General features: G+C 43.4%; 1 protein-coding gene and 1 pseudogene across 1 annotated transcript in view; one reads left to right on the forward strand and one right to left on the reverse strand.

The window, feature by feature from the left end:
- Positions 1-20,534, reverse strand: part of TMX1 (thioredoxin related transmembrane protein 1) — a 109,142-nt gene that overhangs the window by 47,837 nt on the left and 40,771 nt on the right. The window lies entirely within an intron of this gene.
- LOC114206924 (heat shock protein HSP 90-alpha pseudogene) overlaps positions 1-20,534 on the forward strand; it is a 36,732-nt pseudogene that overhangs the window by 14,394 nt on the left and 1,804 nt on the right.

Raw genomic sequence — 20,534 nt, forward strand, 5'->3', positions numbered from 1 at the left:
CACTTAAAATTTCAGAGTACCAGAGAAAACATCACCTGCAGTGATTCTGTGGGTTCAATGAAAAGGTCAGATAGAGTGTGAACTTGTCTTAAGTGCTTGAGAAGTACATAGGGAAGACAGATAAAACTCACACAGGAAATAAAAGGGCCGTGTTGGTGTTAGCTGTTTATGTCAGGCATCTGGCTGATGCTGTGAGGGAAAAAGTTATATAAACCAAACAACAACCTGGTGACTTGCCCCAGCATAATGAAATTCATGACTGTAAATTATGCATGGTATTATTTTATAAAACCTTTCAAAAGCAAGTGGAGTAGAGGAAAAACAGCTTGGTTGCCCATGGATAATTTTTCTTTGACACCAGTTTGAATAAAACAAGAACCTTTTGCTGGATTTATAAAGTGATCATGCAATTCAGGCAGGGATGGATTAAAGGTGACAAGACAGGTGGCGTGTCGTCCATGTGCAGAGAGCGTCATGCCGACAGGGCAGCCTACAGGAAAAGGCAGCAGATGTGGAAAGCGACTGCGCAGGAAGGCGGAGATAATGGAGCTCGGCGACGCACTGAGTATTTGTGAAGGAGAATTTCTTCATGGGTGATATAAATCCAATCTGTAACTTTCTGTTTTTCATAATAAGTCCATAAATTTAAAACACTATTATTTGAAAAGCAGAGTCACAACAGGTGTGAGATCACATTCTATCTTGTTCAGCAAGATCTATTAGCCCAGCAGGAGCAGCTGTGGCTAGCAGACAGGGGGCCAGTGATGCAGCCCCCCAACACCAGGTCTGTGGACGGGTCTGCCACGGAGCCCACCCACCGTCCTGTTCTACAGCTTCTCTCACACTGAGTGATACTGCTGAGTTACTTCATCCACGTCATCCTCACCATGCTGAGTTTTCACACCTAACGCTTGTAAATCTCTCCTTTCTTTTTATGCCCACAAATTATTTTGCAATCCTCTCTCAACTTCTTGCCCTTCCAGTTACCTCTTTTGAAAGTCGGTTTCCATTCAACAACCAAGTGTCCTCTTCATCCTAATCGTGGGAAATGGTAAGGAGATAGTCACCTGGCCTCAACACCAACAGCATGAGAAAAGGATGTGAATCCAGGAAAGAATGAGTACCAAGAGAGAAGGAAGTAAGCAATCGCTTGAAGGAGGGGAAAAAAATCCACCTTTATCCTGTGAGACAACTTCGGATGCAAACCTGGAAAAAGGCAGCCACATTCCCATGAGTGTTTCAACATGGCTGGAATAGTGCAAAATAAAATAAAGCTAGTTATTGTTGACGAATGCACGCTATTTACCTTTAGTGCCTTTTTCTGAACTGGAGTAATGGGTTTCCAATATTTACCATTAGGTTGATTTATTAAACGTTCAGAGAGATTCTGGATCAAAAGTGCAGTGCCCACTGAAAATATTCATAGTCCTGACTTTTTGCAAATCAATGTGAAGGGCTGCACAAGGTAAGCCCAGAATTCTGTGCTTAGTTTGATTTTCCAGAATGCTATTTGTGAGAATGCAACAGATTGGTGAAGCTGTGAGCACAGCTGCAGATTGTAGTAACAAATGCATCCCATCTCTCCCCCATAAGGCCTTTCGGGGGATGCATTACTGTCCTTCTACATTTATTACTCATATTATGTTCCCTGCTAGAGTTTCAGAGGCTCTGTGGTCGAGTACACAGAGCACTGCTACAAGGAGGCTGATCTCAGACAGTTGTGTGTGCCTCTCTCACATGGATGACAACTAAATGAGTGGGATGTCCAACACTGTATGCACTGTTATTGGCTTTATTTATCATGAACCACAAGACTTTTTTTTTCCTGGCCCTATAACAAGTCTATCACCAACAACTACAGTGAACAGTCAACAGCACAGGTGTAATCAGAGAGAATGATTTCTGTTTGAGAGGCAGTCAGGTGTATATCCAAGGAAAATTCCCAGAAGGCATGATTCTAAACCAAAGTAGGAGGGAGCATGTGGTGGAGTGGGTTTGAACGAGCAGCCAGCCCCCCACTGCCATCCTCTCAGTCAGAACTTTTTAAATTGCCACTTCCTTGAAGCCACATCAAGAGTCTTCCCATGATGCTCTCACCTCCCTAGATTTCTATTCTTGGGATTGGATGCAAAGCCAGAAAACTGAAGGGATTCCTTCTCTTCTCTATAAATCACCAACTAGATGAAAAATAGAGCCTATTCACCAGTTACTCTTCTCTTCTCAAAGGGCTTTATTTGCATGGCTTTATCAAGTGAGTTATAAGAGAAAAGGCTTAGGAAAGTTGGCCAAACTCAGTAACTCTCTTATGGTTTTATTGAAGTTAAACAGTTGGAACAGGCAGGTAGCACATCATCAGGAAGGATGCCAGGCTAAAACTACAAAACCTCTTTGTAAAAGTCTTGGTCCTAATATACAAACATTGAACCTCAAAGAATAAACAAAACTCCAAGGTTGCAGTTTGATTTACTCAATTTATTCCCGAATCACAAATACAATAAGTGATTAAAAGAAAAGAATAAAGTTTCTACCAGGATGCATTGAACACAAACAGCTCTCGCATTGTGCATTATCCAAGTGAAATTTCATTATGATGAGACTTCTTAACTTCCTATACCACTGTTCACCTCCTTAATGCTTTATTTAAGAATAACAGCAATTCAAACTATCAAAAAATTAGCCATTGTCGTTTCTTAAGAAAGGTGCAGCTCTTGGTTTCTAAAATGCTCATTTATGCACTGAATGACTTTAGACTTGCAGGGAAATGTTCACCTCATTATGTGATACATGAATCCAGCAGCAGTAATTAAATCTTAAACACAAATGTGGAACAATTGCTCAAAGAGCATGCAAAGTCCTTTGTGATTAAATTAAGCAGGGATTGGAAAAATAGTGTATAAGAATAATTGCTTTGCCTGAACATTTTCTGGGACAATCAACATATCACAGAATCTCTAAATTGGAAGAGACCTTGGATGACATTAAAGGCAATCCTCTTTGGTAGGGTGACCACTTTATCCAGGTTTGCCTGGGATTTTTCTGATTTTAGCATGCAACATCCCAAGCCTTAGAAAACTCCTCAGTCTTGGGGCACCTGGGTGGCGCAGTTGCTTAAGTGTCGACTCTTGCTTTCAGCTCAGGTCATGATCTCAGGGTCATGAGAGCGAGCCCTGCATTGGAGGTTATGCACGGAGTCTGCTAGAGGTTTTCTCTTCCTCTCCCTCTGCCCCTCCTGCTCATGCACTCTCTCACTCTCTCTCAAATAAATAAATATTTAAAAACAAACAAACAAACAAACTCCTCAGCCTTGAGCAAACTGGGTAGTTGGTCACTCTACTCTTTGGATTCATAAATCCCCTTGATGACAAAACCTACAAGAGACTTAACTTTCACAGGGTTCTGTTCCTGATCATGAGTCAAAATCAGTGTCTTTAGCAATCTGTCTTCTTTAGCAAAATGAATTCCCTCTTCTAAAACTGGTAGCCTTCTGATTATCTGAAGACTACCCCTCACCATCCCGTACTTCCCCAATCCAGTCTCTCCATTCTCCAGGTTGAACTGACCTAGTTCCTTCATCGACTCCTCAAGTGTTCTTGTTCCATTGGTGATCCAATGACTCTCCTCTGGGTAAGCTCATCTGTCAAGGTCCCTCAAATGGCGACATCCCAAACCGAGTTTAAGCTTCCATACACTGTCTGAGTCCTTTAGCCCTTCCCTCGTCCTGAGCATCATGCTCCCATGATGCCCAGGGCATCATTTGGTAGCTCATTTGGCTACCACATCCCACTACTAAATAACAGTACAATTTATGTCAACAGAAATTCCTGGAGATTTTTCACACATGCTGTTGTTCAAAGATCTGCCATCCTGTAGTTATGCAATTGGTCTTTAGACCCAAATATTACACATTGATCTCTTAGAGTGAACCCATTATTTAGCCAGATTCAGCCCAGAATTCCAGCTTTAAATCATAATTCCATCACCCAAATCACTCACTCCCCTCCCAGGTTTATGTAGTCCACAAATGTCTTCTGAGTGTCAACATCTGCTCTGCCTTCACTGAAATCATTGGCAGGAATGTTTACTAGGTCAGGGTATAGGGCCAGATCATTAGTGTATGAATAGCTATCTGCTGCATAAAGGCAGGTATTCACTTGGTCCTTTATTTTGAAATATTCTCTAGAGCTTTCCCTATTTCCAGATTTTAAAGGGAACCTGAAACCAGGAGAATGCAAACATACTATAGCAATACTTTTTCATTTTCAACCAGCAACTGCCTTCTCCTTTACCTTTAGCCCACATATAGTCCTTCGGATGTCTCCAAATTTCAGTAAGCGAGTAGGATGGAGTTCCCACCATGAGCCCTGGAACTGAGCAGGGCTCTGCAGGCACCAAGTGTGAATCATTAGTGCAGTTCATCCAGTGTCCCTGACTATCCTTTTCTGGGGACATTTTAGGGTTTCACTTGCCCACCTCTTCTGAAGTCAGGCATAGTCACGTGACTTGTCTTAGCAAACAACACACATATGGAATGATAAGTGTTATGTCCTGGCAGAAGCTTTAAAAGCCGGCTGTGTGGTTTTCCCTGTTTCCTTCCCACTGTTGTTTTCATCAGGGATGTGGGTGAAGATGAAAAGCCTTCCATTAGCCTAGGTCCCTGACAGGACTCACGATCAGAGCCCCCTGCTGGCCCACAGTAGACGTGCAGGTGGAGTAGGAAAGAAAGCTCCTGAGATTTTGGACATGTTGTGACTGCGACATGACTTAGCCTGACCTGATTGTTACACTGAGGATGCTGGAGAAAAAGAAACCAACTCTTATTTACAAGAAGCTTAGAATATAGTTGAGGGGATAAGTCATATCCACAAAATAAATGTAGAGACTCAATGAGCAGGTAGTAAAAAGCTAAATTGGAAAGTAGAGATAATTGGCAAACAGGACATGGTGCTAAAGGTGAGCCACTAAGGCAATGCATTAAAAGGGAATAAGAAAAGGGAGAGCTCAGCATGGGCTTACAGTTCTCAGAAAACATTTCATTTCCATTAAAAAAAAAAAAAGTAAAATTACATAATTTATTGAAAAGTATTATAGGAAATGTCTCTACAAATATGTTGACTCTTCTCTTTTCAAACTGTAATAAAAATTTGAGCTTAAATTATGGGGCCATTTTAAGTCTATTTGATTTTAGCCTTTCCAATAACCAGCGCTAATAAGGCACTTAGTTTTTTAAAATGGGTGTATTATAGGTCCTTCAGAAATGGACAGATTTAGCATTTATTAAAAGACAGGTCATCCTTTACAGGAGTTTTACTTTATTTCACAGAAAGGTCCATTATTATTAGTGTAGAGGTAAATACTGACCTGAATACTGAAGGCTGAATGTCAGTTCAGCTAATCTGGCAAAAATATAGCCTTTTTTCTTTCTAAAATATATTCAACCTCTCCTTTCTGTTTCTTTTATAGAGATGGAAGAATATTGATGTTAATTGGAATAGTCGTTTACTCATTCAACATAGATTTACCAAGCACCGACTCTCTGCCTAGGACTGTGCTAGATGTTGGCTGTTCATTAAAGAGAGGGACAGTCAAGGGTCTGTCCTCTGGAAGCTTACAGTCTGGTGGGGGAACAGGCAGAGAGTGGGAATGGTGGGGAGAACTTTCTAAGCAGAAGAAACACCATGCGTTCCTCACCCTGAAGTAGGACAGGGCTTTCAGTGTTCAAGAAAATCAAAGTGCACAATGTGTCAATCACACGTGGTACATGAAAAGGAAAATAACTTGAGGTCGGGTTAGGGCTGGGTAATGCGCTGACCGTACAAACCCTGGAGGCCCTGTTAGGGATTTTTTTTTTCATTCTGTCCCAAATGTCCTCAGAGTTTTGAACAGGGGGTGCAACATGGCCCAATCTCCATCTTGAGAAAGTCTTTCTGCTGCCTACTGTGTGAAGAACAGATTGATGGGATTAGAGATGGGGATTAAGAGGAACTGTTGCAATAACCCAGGGATGAGGGAAACGTGACCAAGACAGGGGCAGTAGCAGTGGTCATGGAATGAAGTAAACAGACTAGAAATATGTTTTGCAGTCATCACTTCAGGAATAGGTAATGTGTGAATGTGAGGAGTGACGGATGTGTCAGGGAGAACTCCCAGGTTCTGGCATGAGCAACGTTTCTATTTTGTGCAGTGGGGAAGCAAGGAGGAGGAGGCAGATTGGGACAAGGACGCTCATGTGAGGCTGCTGAATGGCAACTGAATCTGCTGGTCTGAAGCTCAGCAGAGCAGGGTCGGTTACAAATGTGCAGGGTCATGGGCTTCGTGTTGGTGTTTGGCTGTGGGAGAGGTTCAGGGGGGTATAGAATGGCCGTCGCCTCACACAACACATGGCAAGTGTGGGGCACTGGACAAGGATGGAGACGTAGGGTTGGAAAACAGGAGCAAGACCAAAGGGAGTTCTTGGGAACCAAGAAGAGGTTTCATCAGGAGTCTAATGACTTAAGAAAATAATTAATTCTTGAAATCCCTTGATCCAATCCCAGGTCCCTAGGAAAATATGGAAAAGTTTATACCTGGCTCCTGACAGGTCCCTAAATCACAATTCAAACAGGTGGCACCTCTCTCCTGTACCTATCCCCACCTCACAAGTGAACTTCGTTTTCAGCTTTTACTCAAGTTTCATCTCCCACTCAATGACTACTTTTCAAGAAAGAATGACATTTTTATCACTTTGCAAGTTTTTACTATTCAAGCAATCTTGAGTAAAGAGATGCTTCCCAAATGTCAAACTGTGACAGAGTGCTCACCAGTCCATGGCAAAATGGGAAAACTGAAACCACGGAACATATATACGTCAGCATAAAGTGGCCAACTATCACTTCCTGGGGAAGGTGCCCATTTATTCTGGAACAATGTCAGTCCTCTCCTTTTAACATCAAAATGTCCTTCTTTGAGGTGCCTGAGTGGCTCAGTTGGTTGAACGTCCAACTCTTGGTTTCAGCTCAGGTCATGATCTCATGGGTCATGGGACTGAGCCCTGAGTTGGGCTCTTCACTTAGCGGGTAGTCTGCTTGAAGATTCTCTCCCTTTGCCCCCATCCCCACCCACAGGCACTCTCTCTAATAAATAAATAAATCTTCTTAAAATGTTTTTTAAGATTTTATTTATTTATTTGACAGAGAGAGAGCACAAGCAGGGGGAGCAGCAGAGGGAGAGGGAAAAGCAGGCTCCCCGCTGAGCAAGGAGCCCAATGCAGGGCTCGATCCCAGGATCATGACCTGAGCCGAAGGCAGATGCCTAACCGACTGAGCCACCCAGGTACCCCTGCATAAATAAATTTTTAAAAATAAAATAAAATAAAATGTCCTTCCTTTTATGAAATAATGGTGATAAGAGGTATTTTTAATGTCCTTACTTGGTAAAATAAAAAAAAATCCTATGTATGACTCCAATTAAAAAAAAAAAAAAATTGTCCCAATCTGTGAAATACCAAATCAGAAAAGAACAAGAAGAGAGAACAACAGAACATCACTGAAAAGCCAAGTGCCAGCTCTTGGCAAGGTGCACACTCTAGCTGAACTCCCCCCCCCAGACACAACCCCGGAAATACCCAGGATTCACAACTGTGCCTTGGCAGACTTTGCTAAATGCCATGGACATCTGGAGTTGTTTCCAGACAGTCAAAACCACAAATGTTAGGGTGCACTTTATCGGCAAAGCTGAGTCATTATGCAAAAGGCAAAGAAATTCCAGAACTCTTAAGAACTGTAAACAGGGCCCTTTGTAGCTGCTTTCTCTCCCTTTGTAGCTCCTCACCATGTTGGGATCTTGATTAGATCAAACCAACTACGAAAAGACTGTGTTGGCATTGAACATAGTTAAATATGATCTGGGTAGAACTTGCTAGTAAGAAGTTACTATTAGTTTTGCTAGGTGTATCAGTGTCATCGTGTTAAAAAATATTCTTATAATTTAGAAATGCATACTCAAGTATTCAAGGTGAAACTGATGACATTCAGTATTGTTTTAAAATATTTTAGCAAAAATAAAATAGAGAAACTGAATATGGCAAGCTGAACATTGTTGAATCCTGATGATGATGAAGGCACATTTCACTGTCCTTTACTTTTATGTATGTTTGAAATTTTCCACAATAAAGTTGCAAGAAAGGAAGGGAGGAAGAAAAGGAGAAGGAAGGGAGGGAGAAAAACTACCCTCCAACATGCCTATTATCATTTCATAATGACTTTAAATGGAAGGAAGTGTTAATTAATTAAATAAGGAGCCTTTAGTCTTGAGGTGGCTCTAATGCCATGCTGGCCCTAAGCCTATAAATGCCTCAAGGTTACAAAATTGAAACCTAAGGACAACCAATCACAAACAGCAAACAAGGCTTTAAAGCTAAAGCCAATAATGGGGTGCCTGCGTGGCTCAGTCGGTTGAGTGGCCAACTGTTGGTTTCGGCTCAGATCATGGTCTCGGGGTCGTGAGATCAAGCCCTACATCAGGCTCCGCACGCAGCGGGGAGTCGGCTTGAAGATTCTCGCTCTCCTTCTCCGTCTGCCCTTCCCCCTGCTCACACACGCTCTCTCCTCAAATAAATAAATAAATAAATACATCTTAGAAAAAAAAATAAGCTACAGCCAATCAATAATGTCTTTAGTCCCTCCCCCAGATCCTGCTGGTAGAGCACTGCTAACAACTCTGGCTTGGTGCTGCCCCCCTGGAACCAATTTTTGCTCATATAAACTCTTAAAATTTTCAATATGCCTCAGTTTATCTTTTGATAGAAAAAAGGTAAATTAAGAGAAAAGAGAAATTCCACTAATATTTGGGAACACCTACTTTAGGTTAGTCTCTGTGCTGTGTGCCCTCCTACGTATGCACATTATATGTCAGGTAGCTTTTATTACCACCAGTTTATAAAAATTAGACTTGGGTTCAATCTGTTTTCACATGGAAAATAGAGAACAAATCGGGCCATTGGAACTATCTTGGCTGCTAAAGAAATTCACCAGTGAGCGGATTAAAAACAAAAATAATTATGCTGACTCCTCATGCGCTCTCTTTCAATCCACAACGATGCAGATGTGCAGGCTCTGCCAGGGGTGGGGGCATCTCCTCCTCCAGACCTTTCCATAATGGTCTCTGGCAACACATGCAGCTCCCAGCGTCCCGACCCAGGCCCCTTCCGTTTCCCTGCCACTGGGGGAACTGAACATGAATTCTGACCTGGGACTATGAAAAGGAAAGACAGAACTTCTGTCATTACGTCCAGAAAAGGGCAGAAGGAAAACCTTGAATCCAGGGGGTGGACTCCCACCTGTGACCCAGAGCTACGCTAAGCTGAAGGCTCCGTGAAGGGCACATGAGATTCCTCTGCTCTTCCCCACGTGTTTTCTACCCTGCACATCTGGGCCCTACTCTCTTAATACCGCTCTCTTCAGATTTCATCCTGCCTCCAAAACAGTCAATGGAAATCTGTGCATCCGCACTGCATAGTGGTTTCTGAGGGCAAGCTCAGAGCCAGACCACAAAGAGTCAAACCCTGGCCACTTAGTTACTGGGTGACCTGGGACAAGTTTATAACTTCTCTGTGCCTTAGTTTCTTCCTCCCCTCTAAAAAGGAGGATGACCCCGGGGCTGCCGAGGATGAAATGAGTTAGTTCCAGTAAAGCACTGAGAACATGATGACACATAGCACTTAATAATGCTAGCACTGTTACTATAACCTGTCCTTATTTGGTTTCACCCCAGGCCACTCACTTTCCAATTGATCCCCAAATACAGGTAGATCTCCGTACCCCTTCCATCTTTGACTTTGCTTGATGCTCTTCCCAAATATTTTCTCTCCATTGTCCGTAAATTCTCTAGCTGAAGCCCTGCCTCCTCCCCAAGTTCTGACTGTTGGAGCCCCCCAGCCCAGATCTCCAGCCAACTTCTGTACTGCTTACTGCTATCTGCTGCTACCTGAAAACTGAAGAAATGAGTGCGTGAGTCATGGCCTCGTGAGAAAACAGGAAGCACCTCAAAAAGGCAACCACGGGGGCTATTTATGGAGGCATAGGCAGGGTTAAGGGAAACATCAAGTGACCCAGACAACTGGCAACAGGGGAAGTAGTTATCCCCCAGGCCTGAGGAAACAAGGGAAGGGAGTAGTTACTGAAAACCAGTGAGAGGCCTTGAAGAGGCCACCCAAGTCATGGTCTTGAAGTAAAGGAACCATGGGGACAGGGAGTGAACCAATGTCCCACCTCTGTCTCTTCCTCTCAAGCAGTCTCTTGCAGGTGGTTCCCACTGGGCGGACACAACTGGAGGCCAGAGCCCAGGCAGACGTCAGTCTCCCTGTGATGGAGAGAAGGGTGAAGGGACCTGGAAGGGCAAACAGAGGCTAGTCACCATGGACAGGACTGAACTAAGCTAATCATCATTCAACTGGGGGCATCTTGTATTCGCCCTTAGTGTCTCTCACATGCGGACCTCTGCAAGAGTCAGTATGGAGAAATGGAAAAAGCATGGACTCGGAAATCAGAGGCCTGGTATATCAGTGGACCCTGTCAACTACCAGCTGTATGACCTTAGGAAAGTAATTTAACAGTAAAATCACACTGGCCCCACGGGGTTGCTGTGAGAATTAAATTAGAAAAGTCCTTTCCTCTTCCCTATTCTCTTTCTAACTAGGACTGAGGGTCTAGCTCTTACCGCCTCTAGATCTAGAAATGCCGAAAAATCAGTAAGAATGTGCACACTTGTTGATAAAAGAAACATTTCTTTGAATCTAAAATCATTCTAGGCAACTTAAGAAATTTGTAGGTCCTCCTTCCTGACTAAATTTTAATAAACACATATGGAATCAAGAAGTGCTAAGGGACGCCTGTGTGGCTCAGTCAGTTAAGCTTCTGACTCTTGATCTGGGCTCAGGTAATGATCCCAGCGTCGTGGGACCGAGCCCCACATCAGGCTCCATGCTCAGAGGGGAGTCTCCTTGAGATTGTCCCTTTCTCTCTCTCTCTCTCTCTTCCCCTCCTCCTTCTGTCCCTCCCACTCGTGCTTTCTCTTTCTCTAAAATAAATAAATCTTTATTTTTTAATTTTTTTCTAAGATTTTATTTATTTATTTGAGACAGAGAGAGAGCATGGAGGGAGAGTAAGAGGGAGAAGCAGACTCCCTGCTGAGCAGAGAGCCCGATGTGGGGCTCGATCCCAGGACCCTGGGACCATGACCTGAGCTTCCCAAGGCAGACGCTTAACCGCCTGAGCCACCCAGGTGTCCCAAATAAATACATCTTTAAAAAAAAAGAAGTGCTAATGTGGGGATGCGCCCATCCATGGGAAAAGAAGTGTTATAACAACTCTTTTGAAGTTGACAGTAACAGATCTTAAGGGCGAACAATCAGGTTTAATCTAGGCCTTTTGCACGTGTGTATTCTCTTGACTTTAAAAAAGGAGACAAGGACAAGAGGAATAAAGAGTAGACAGACCGGGCGCCTGGGTGGCTCAGTCAGTTTGGTGGCCACCTTCGGCTCAGGTCATGATCCTGGAGTCCCGGGATCGAGTCCCGCGTCGGGCTCCCCACTCGGCGGGGAGTCTGCTTCTCCCTCTGACCCTCTTCCCTCTCGCGCACTCTCTCTCTCTCAAATAAATAAATAAAATCTTAAAAAAAAAAAAAGAGTAGACAGACCTTCATTTCACCAAAGACTCTGCCCTGACCATTTGTGTGCCTTGTGAAACTTCATAAATAAAACCGAAATAAGTGCAAGGTATACTTCCTGTTCAGTGACACCACTGCCAAATGTCATGGTGATTCATCAAGGTCTACAAATTCCATTAATATGCAGTATGGATCTACTGAGACATGAAAAATTAATGTCTAACCACAGGTTGCTGTTCTCAAACTTACTTTTAAAAAAATCAACAAAATACAAGGGCTAGAATTCATTAAGCCAGAGAAACCATAAAGGTAAATGAAAGTGATGGCACACCCAGAAACTGAGAAACTTCCAGAAGCCAGACAGCCCACTGAAGGAAATGCAGGCTCTGGATGGGCCCAGGGGAGAGTCTGAAGAGACACGGCCATCAGAGCCAGGGTTTATGGAACAGGTCAGATTTGCTTCCTTCCCTACACAGAAAGGCTTTTGAAGAGCTAAGGAGGGTCCCATTTGGGCTCTTGCCAAAACCAGTCTGCCATTTTTAAGGGAGGAAAATGAGTTGTTAGACACTGAGCAGTCATAATCATTTTGTTTTGGTAAGATTACATATGATAAAGCAACGTTTCATCCTTGCTGTGGCCCTGTCAGGTTGGCTCTGTCCCCCCGTTTTACAGTTGAGACGTTAAGAAACTTACTCAAGATCACATATCAACAAGTATAATGAACAAAACCTCCATAAGGCCCTGTAGGCTCACCCTGCTTCTCTCTGACTTCACTGGGACATTCTTCCCCATGTTTCCTCAGCTACAGCCACCCTGGTTGGGCCCTGACTCACCACTCATTCTACACCCATTCTTACCTCTTATTTCTGGTCTCAGCTTCAAAGTTGCCTCTTATTTAAGAAATCTTTCCCTCATGCCCTACCCTAGACTAATTATCTTTTTTGTGAGCTCCCACAAGGCCATATACTTCTTTGCACTATGGCTGTCATTAACTAATCACTTGACTGATTGATTGACTGAGTAAATGAGTTAGATAATGATTTGTTTACTCTCAGATGTTGGCACTGAAAGGTGGTTTTGTGTTATGTTGGAATCGAGGTATCTTTGATCACTTGACAATCTCCATCAGCTCTTCTTCACCATCTATCCCAAACAAACAGATAATGTGAGAGAAGTCATTTTGCAGTGCAAAATCACCTTCAGGATGAACCTCTATGCCACTCCCTTTCTCTCTGAAAACCCCCATTCCCTCCTATATAGAACTTTAGAACCATTTTTTAACGTCTTCCACTCTGACTAGAGTAAGAGCCCCATGAAGGCACAGACTATTTCTCTCTCTCACTCTTGAATCCCAGCACCTAACCCATGTGCTTAGCACATGGCAAGTGCCGCAGCATTTGTTCAGCGAATGGATAAATGAATGGATGTATGACTTAGTCCTCCCAGATAGGTGATTTCCCACTATACCACTCCACCTCCTGCTAGGAAGAAGGCTACAGCAACTGCTACTTTGGACACTGTCTTCTGCAGATCTCCAATGCACAGCCTTGGTGGGGGCAGGGGCTTGGAAACACAAAGCCCGCAACAGACAATTTTTGGTTGAATTGGCCAAGATGTTTCACCCACACTCAGGGCCCTTTCAGGGGATTCTTCCCTTGGCTGGGGAGAAATCCTGAAGTGCTGGAGGTAGCAGGGCTGAGCGGAAGCTTCCCACCTGCCAAGACTGAGGGAGCCAAGGCACCAAGATCTAAGTCATCCCTGCCTTGCTTCACATCTGTAAGGAATCAAAACAGACCCAGGGCTTCCCTCTTAGGCCATTCTCTGAAGATAAGGAGAGCACCCAGACCCAACAGAATGAACTCACGGAGGGCAGAATGTTTGATGGCCCAGATGGCCTTCTCTTCATCCAAGCTCTTGACATTTGGAAAAGCAAAACTCTTTATGGCCCCTTCCTCAAAATCACTTGGAGATACTGATCTAAAAAACAAACAGAACAACTCCAGGACTCTATCCCAGACCTACTGAATCAGAATCTCTAGGGATGATCTAAGAAATCTGTTTTGAACAAGCTCTCCAACAAATTTCTGATGCTTGCTAAAGTCTAAGATGCTCTTAGCACTCAAGTCCCTTCTTAGCCAAGGACTTTAAGAGGCTGAGCATCAATTTAAGCCAAGCCAGGTCTTCGAGGTAGAGGAATTCCATGGGACTAAATGAGACTCCATCCAACCTGATTTCCTTGCCACCAGTGGCAAGTGGCCTGGATCACTGCCTCTTCAGCCCTCCCCCAAACTTATCCTTATCACAGTCAGAGTATCTTGGACCTGCCAGAGTGAGAGGAAAACTAAAGGATTAGGACCTGGTTTTTGTCACTTAAAAACACAGTTCAAAGTACCAGATTGAGCCTGGAAGGCACAGGAATGTGATGGCTTTTCTTTGTTTATTTGGAGGACAAGCAGGGATATTTTGGCAGCCAAATCCCAAAACCAGGACAGAATCACAAAGCCCATTTCATTTCCCAGTTACCCACTCAGGTGCTGCTGGGTCTAGCCCCTCCTCCTGCTACAGCCAAATATCTGCCAAAAGTTCCCACTGCTGGGAGGGGCAAGGTCAAAACTGATCCAAAATTCTTAATGGTAGTTCATGGACTCTTTTGTTCTTTAAAAAATGGACACTTTTGAGAAACTGATGACCACCAGACTCCCTCTCCTCACCACCACCAAAAAGCATATAATCCCCAAGATTTTTCATATAATTTCAGGGGTGCACAGGCTCCTTTGAGCCCATCCATGAACCTCTGCCCATGAGCCCCAGGTTAAGAATTACCATAAACATGACGGAGAATTAAGAACCAGAAATGGCTAAAAATTTTTATACACACATGAGGAAAGTCAAGGTGGGGATGGGGTGGGATGCATAAGGAAACAAGTTATATGTATTCTTTTTATTCATGTTCTGTTAATAGAAATTTGGCAAAAATGTAGATATATGCAATATTTAACTTTCTAGTGTTTTTATTAATCTGAAGTAATTTGTTATTTTAGGGACATTAATAATTGACTATATAGAATTTAATCTGCTCATAAAATAATCATGCTTGGCAAACTTAAAGATATAATCTTCAAGACAATTAAATATTTACTAATCGAATTTACTTGAAAATGTCTTATATTTGCTGTGGGGTATGAAAACTGATAAGCTTTTTAAGAATTCAGGTTTAATTTTTTGCTATTGTATAAGAAGCATCCCAAAACTAAATATTTTCTTTTAAGTAAAAAACTACTTTTTAAAAAATCCTTTGTCCATCTCAAGTCCATACATCTAAGAGGACAGGTTCTTTCCCCCTCCCACTCACACAGTGCCTGGTCAACAATCAGCCAACCTTATGCTGAATCTCATAATTGTGGGCCCACCAGCAGAGGCGGCACTGGATCTGTCTTTTCCTGTAAAATGGTAGTGGTTCCCTGAACTTTTTAAGCCTGCATTTTGTACCACGCTCCATTAATTGTAAGACACACCTTTTCTTATGCACCACAGGAGAAAATACTGTCCATTTCATGACAACACGTCTTAACCATAGTCTTCGGCAGTGGTGCAAGCCTCTCATGGCTTTGACGTCTCTTTCATCCCCCCGACATGAGTTAGCAGTTTCTCCTGTCACTTGGCTGGGCTTGTGAGGATGGCTAACTCTTTTGTGGACCTCAGCTAGAGTTTCTTCTACTTGAGGCATGGCTCTTCTGCTCTTAGGTTCCAGAAAGCAGTCGGTTGTGACTGCAAAAACTAGGCAATTGTTCATTCCTCCAACCATGCCTATCTGCTTCACCAATATTAAATTCAAGTCCTGCTGCTCTGTTTCTGCCCTTTTTGCAACAGCATTTTTCGTTTCCGTGCCAAATCACAGTGTGATCTTCTGAGGACCTTTTAAATGGCAGTTCAACTCAACACCTACAGTAACAACAATACACTTCCCTCAATCCAAGTGATGACAATATGAGCAGCAATGACCAAGTTTTGGCAATATTAATAACTGCATCTCTGCTGAATTTAGCAGACACCATTTGATTCCCAGAGATGTTGGAAGGTGGAAAATGGGTGCTCTAGAATCAGTGAAATATAGTTCCCACTCCTTACCCCTACCCCCCATATCTCAGTGTCTCCAACAGACCAACAGTCATAACTAAAATGAAAAGGAAAAACTAAGAAGAGGATAATGGTAAAAATAATAAGTGTTTTCACTTCCCATAATGTTTTGACTCATTTCCATTTCTCTGTCTTAACGTGAAGGACTCAAAGCTATCTTTCTTCCCCGCTCACATATACTAGGTCATAATACTTTACTATGATCTCAATAACTATCTCATTACAGCTCTTCTTCCTCCCTCAATTTGTCTCCTTTCTATCCCTCCAACAACCTGGAAGTGAAAGCAAGTGATCAACTCCTATTTCACTTATCAATACTAGTACCACGATTGAGTTTATGATAAAATTCCTTCCTCTCATTTTTATCATGAATCCCCATAATAACCTCGAGTGGTAGAGACAGGAAGAGACTATGATGTTTCAGATGATGAAATTGGAAAGAAAGCCTACAGTGCTGGCGGGGGAAACAACACTGGCATGCGGCCCCCTAAACAAGTGTTTACTCTTCTCTGATTTCAAGACCCCTATACAAAGAGCCACCCTGCAAAAAAAAGCAACTCTCACTGAGATCCCCGAAAGGGTCACCCATCACAAGCCCACTTTCTATACTGCGGATTCCTAGAAGCTCAAGTCTGCTTACAAATGTTCGATTTAGTAAATACTCAAAGACTGTGCACAAAGCACGCCAAACAGGATGCTGCTGGAGACTCAGGATGAAAGTTACGGTACTGCCCTCCGGGGACTCATAGTCTAGAGCTGTTCTCAGTTTGGGGATGGAGAGGCAGAGAGGGGGCATGGACCCTTTCATGAATCAGACAACATTTATAGGTCGTAGAAAATTGTTCCAGATCCCCATGTACCCACACAATTCGGCAAATAATTTCTCAGGGCTTATAGAGCTCCTGGACATTGGACAAGTAGCTCAGGTGCATATTCTGGAACATCGGGCCACAAAGCTCATGGGGGTGAGCTTTCTGTCATAGCTAGTCCTACCCAAATACAAAGAGACCAAGTCAGTCAAACAGTTTAAGAAGGGAGTAATATCCTGTCCTTGGAGCTCAGGGTTTTCTTGATTAATAGCTACTACAGAAAATGCCTTACTCTCACTCAGGCTTGTGTTTTGAGTCCTTCTTTCCTGGCAGGGATTGACCGTATTCTCCAGAGTGCATGGCCAACCAAGGCACTATTCAGAAAAGCCAAGGCCCTCCTCGCTGGACTTGCCCACAATACTTCCTGCCCCAGCCCCCCCGCCCCCCGCCTTTCACCTTTAAAGCCCCTGGGCAAGACCCACTGGGGCCTCATTCTAAAATCTGACCTCCTCAGAGAGGAGGGCTCCTCTTAAAGAGGCTGGGGGACCCACTCTGCCAGGGACATCTCTAGCCAGGGCTATGGCTACAAGGAATTTCTGGCATTTGTAAGTTGGCTGGCGGTTGGGATTTTCCAGTCTTTTCCGACTCTGTAAAAGCAACCAGATTTTTCATCTGACGTTATTAGGATGCTGAGGTGTCAATGAATTGCTGGGGGCTGACATGTGGGATTGGAGTCTCATCTTGACCAGAGCCAGAGTCTCTGTATCATGTAAGGAGACAGACACCCTGGCTTCTTCCCCATGTTAACTTGTGAACGTCAATATGGGCTTTTGTTATATTCCCCACACCCTCTCAGGAAAGGGGACAGTTCCCATTTGGCTTCTCTTTCTGATACTCAGGCCCAGAGCCACGGGGTTTGTTGAAACTCTGAGGTTGCATGCATTTTCTTGTGTCTGTCATTCCTCTTCTCTGGATGTTAGTGCTTCAAGCGACACACAAAGGAAGCTTAGATATGGCCTCATGTGGAATATTACTACTACTACTCCTAGTAATAATATATAGTGCTTTCGGTTTTAAAAGGGCTTTCACCTTTATTGTTATTTTAACAATTGTTATTCCTCTCCAGATAGAGTATCAGTTGGGAATGCACAGGAATCAAGGGGCACCTTCAAAGAGTTTAACTGAAAATTATTTAAAGAAGGAACAACTTACAGAGATATACCAGAGTCCAATCGGGAAAACAGAAAACTATGCCAACTATTTTAATAAAAAAGAATTAGTTTAAAAGAGTTGGAGATCTTTACATCAAGTATCGAAAGTAGTCAAATTCATAAGGACAGAAAACAGAATGGGGGGAGGGGAGATGTTCAATGGGTAGTTTCAGCTGTGCAAGATGAGAAAGTTCTGGAGCTCTGTTTCACAGCAATGTAAGCACACTTAACACTCCTGAACTGTACACTTACAAATGGTTAAGATGGTAAATTTTATCTGATGTGTTTTTTTACCACAGAAAGAAAAAAGAACAAAAGCATTGGAGAGCTGAATATGTGAAAGGGCGCCCTGAGGTAACACAGAAAAGTTAACTGTAGAGAAGCCGCACAGGGGCGTCTGGCTGGCTCAGTTGCAGGGTAGCGTGAGACTCCATCTCAGGGTCCTGAGTTTGAGCCCCACACTGAGTGTAGAGATTACTTACTAAATAAGTAAGTGGGTAGACAGACAGACAGGCAAATTAGTGTGGAAAGAGGCTAGTTCTACTCTGGCCAGGGAAGCAAGGGATGAGCCCGGGGCTCTTATAACCCGAATCCATTCTCCGAGGCACTGCCAGGCTGATACAGGTTACCCAGCTGTGCTAATGGTTCAGGAAATCCTAGCTGTTGTGAGGGCACTAGAACAGGAAAAGCAAGCCAAGGGAGGACCAGGTCCTTCTTCCTCCTCGGCCGTGCAGGCTCCCTGTGGTGCCCAGTGTTGGCAGAATTGACAGGGAGCTACTAGCACAGAGGGGTGTCATTTGCAAAGTCCCGGCCCAGCACCAAAAAGTAGGGCACAGAAGGGTTAGGAGCTCAGCCATATTAGTTTAATTAATGGGCACAAAAGGCGTGGGGCAAGGTCAAGGGAATGGTAAAACCACCACCAACTGGGAACAGCAGGAGGCAGTCACCACCCCAAGCCTAAGGGGCCAGAGGAAGGAATGACCTTATAGGGACCTCCTGAGGGTCAAGGCTGTGGGAAAGGGGAGACCTGTGGGAGTGGTGATCCCCTGCCTAGACTAGAGCCAAGCAAAGAGGGAGCAGGCCAGAGTCAGGGGATAACTCCTTGACCTCTCTCCTCCCACCTGCTCATCTCTGGAAAACCAGCCTCAGCTTAGCCAAACCAAACTGGAAGCCAGAGATCAATATGTTTAATGTTCATTTAATGAAAACAGAACCTACTATATACATATATTTGCATCTTTATTTCCCCACCTAAGGACAACATTAACAACAAAACAGAAATCCCTCCAAATGAATACAGATCAACACGTTCTTTCGTAGCAACAACTTGGCATGAAGAAAATTTGTTTTTAAGGGTGAAAAATTAGAAAAAAAAATTGTGAAAAATTGGGAATATTTTCCAAATCTGTCAAATGCCTCATATATGTCACTAAAACGCTTGTTGATTTTCACAACCCCTTACTGTAAAGAGTGGACCAAATGTTTATCACCCGCTTCTCTTGCCAACAATGGTTGAGTTGCCCTTAGGTTCCTCCTCTAAAATGGGAATGATAATACACACCTCGAAGGATTGTTATGAAGCTGAAATGAGAAAAAATAGGTGAAAGCACTGTAAAAAGATGAGGTTTTATTTCCAGTTCCCTTCAGTCCCCCCTGGATCTCAGCGGGATTCTTTAGAGCGCCACCATCACCATCATCACTGTCACCACCATGGCCAGCACCTTCGCCATTGCTACCATCCTTCTCCACACCTCCATGGCTGCTAACGTCATCACCATCCCCATTATCATCACTAACTTCATCATCTTTGCTCCAGGTCCTAAATTTCCTTACATTTCATTGCCTTTGGGGCCTTCCAAAATTTTATTGAGCAACAAAACAAAACAACAAAAAGACCTCTTGCAGGGAAATGAGATGTGGGATTTGGAGTCAGAAGAGCTGCACCGAGGGCTGCCCCGGCCAGTGACCATTTGTAGGTGCCTTCTGAGTTTCCCAGTTTTCTCATCGGTTAAGCAGGAATACCTTCCTACCTCTGTTGATTGTTGTCCTTTTGCCTTTCCAAATCCATTCTCAGCCCTTTGCTGTTCTAGTCTGTGTTCACGGAGGATGACCTTTTACAAACCGAATCATCTGGGCTCTCTTGTATGTGGACATGGTTGTATGAATATTGATAGAAGGGCTAGAAAATATACATACTAAGCCTAAGCTACCTGGTTTCAAGGGGCAGGAGGGTGAGCATTTGCCTTCAGCTCAGGTCATGACCCCAGAGAGTGTGCTTCTCCCTCTCCCTCTGCCCCTCCCCCAGCTCATTCTCTCACAAGGGCACACACTCTGTAATAAATAAATTCGAAATAAATAAAAATAAAATAAATAAAAAATAAAAACATGCTGAGTAAAAGAAATGAGACACAAAATCATGTCTATGGAGGGTATCATCTGTGTGAAATTCTAGAAAATGCAAAATCTGTAGTGATGGAAAGGAGATCAGTGGTTGCCTGGGGCCAAAAGTGGAGGGAGAGACTGACCGTAGCAGGGTATGAGGGAACATTTTGGGGTGAAAGAGATATTTGTTGTCCTGATTGTGGTAGTGGTTACAGGGTACATACATTTGTCAAAATTCAACTATCTGTATTTAAATTGGTATAATTTATATGTAAATTCTACTTCAATAAATTTTCAAAATAGCCATAGCATAATACAAATGGGAGATATCTACCACAGGATCCCAGATGTGACA

The sequence above is a fragment of the Eumetopias jubatus genome, unplaced genomic scaffold, assembly GCF_037043125.1.
Source record: "Eumetopias jubatus isolate StellerSeaLion01/CBP00866 unplaced genomic scaffold, mEumJub1_p1.0 scaffold_7, whole genome shotgun sequence".
NCBI lineage: Eukaryota > Metazoa > Chordata > Mammalia > Carnivora > Otariidae > Eumetopias > Eumetopias jubatus.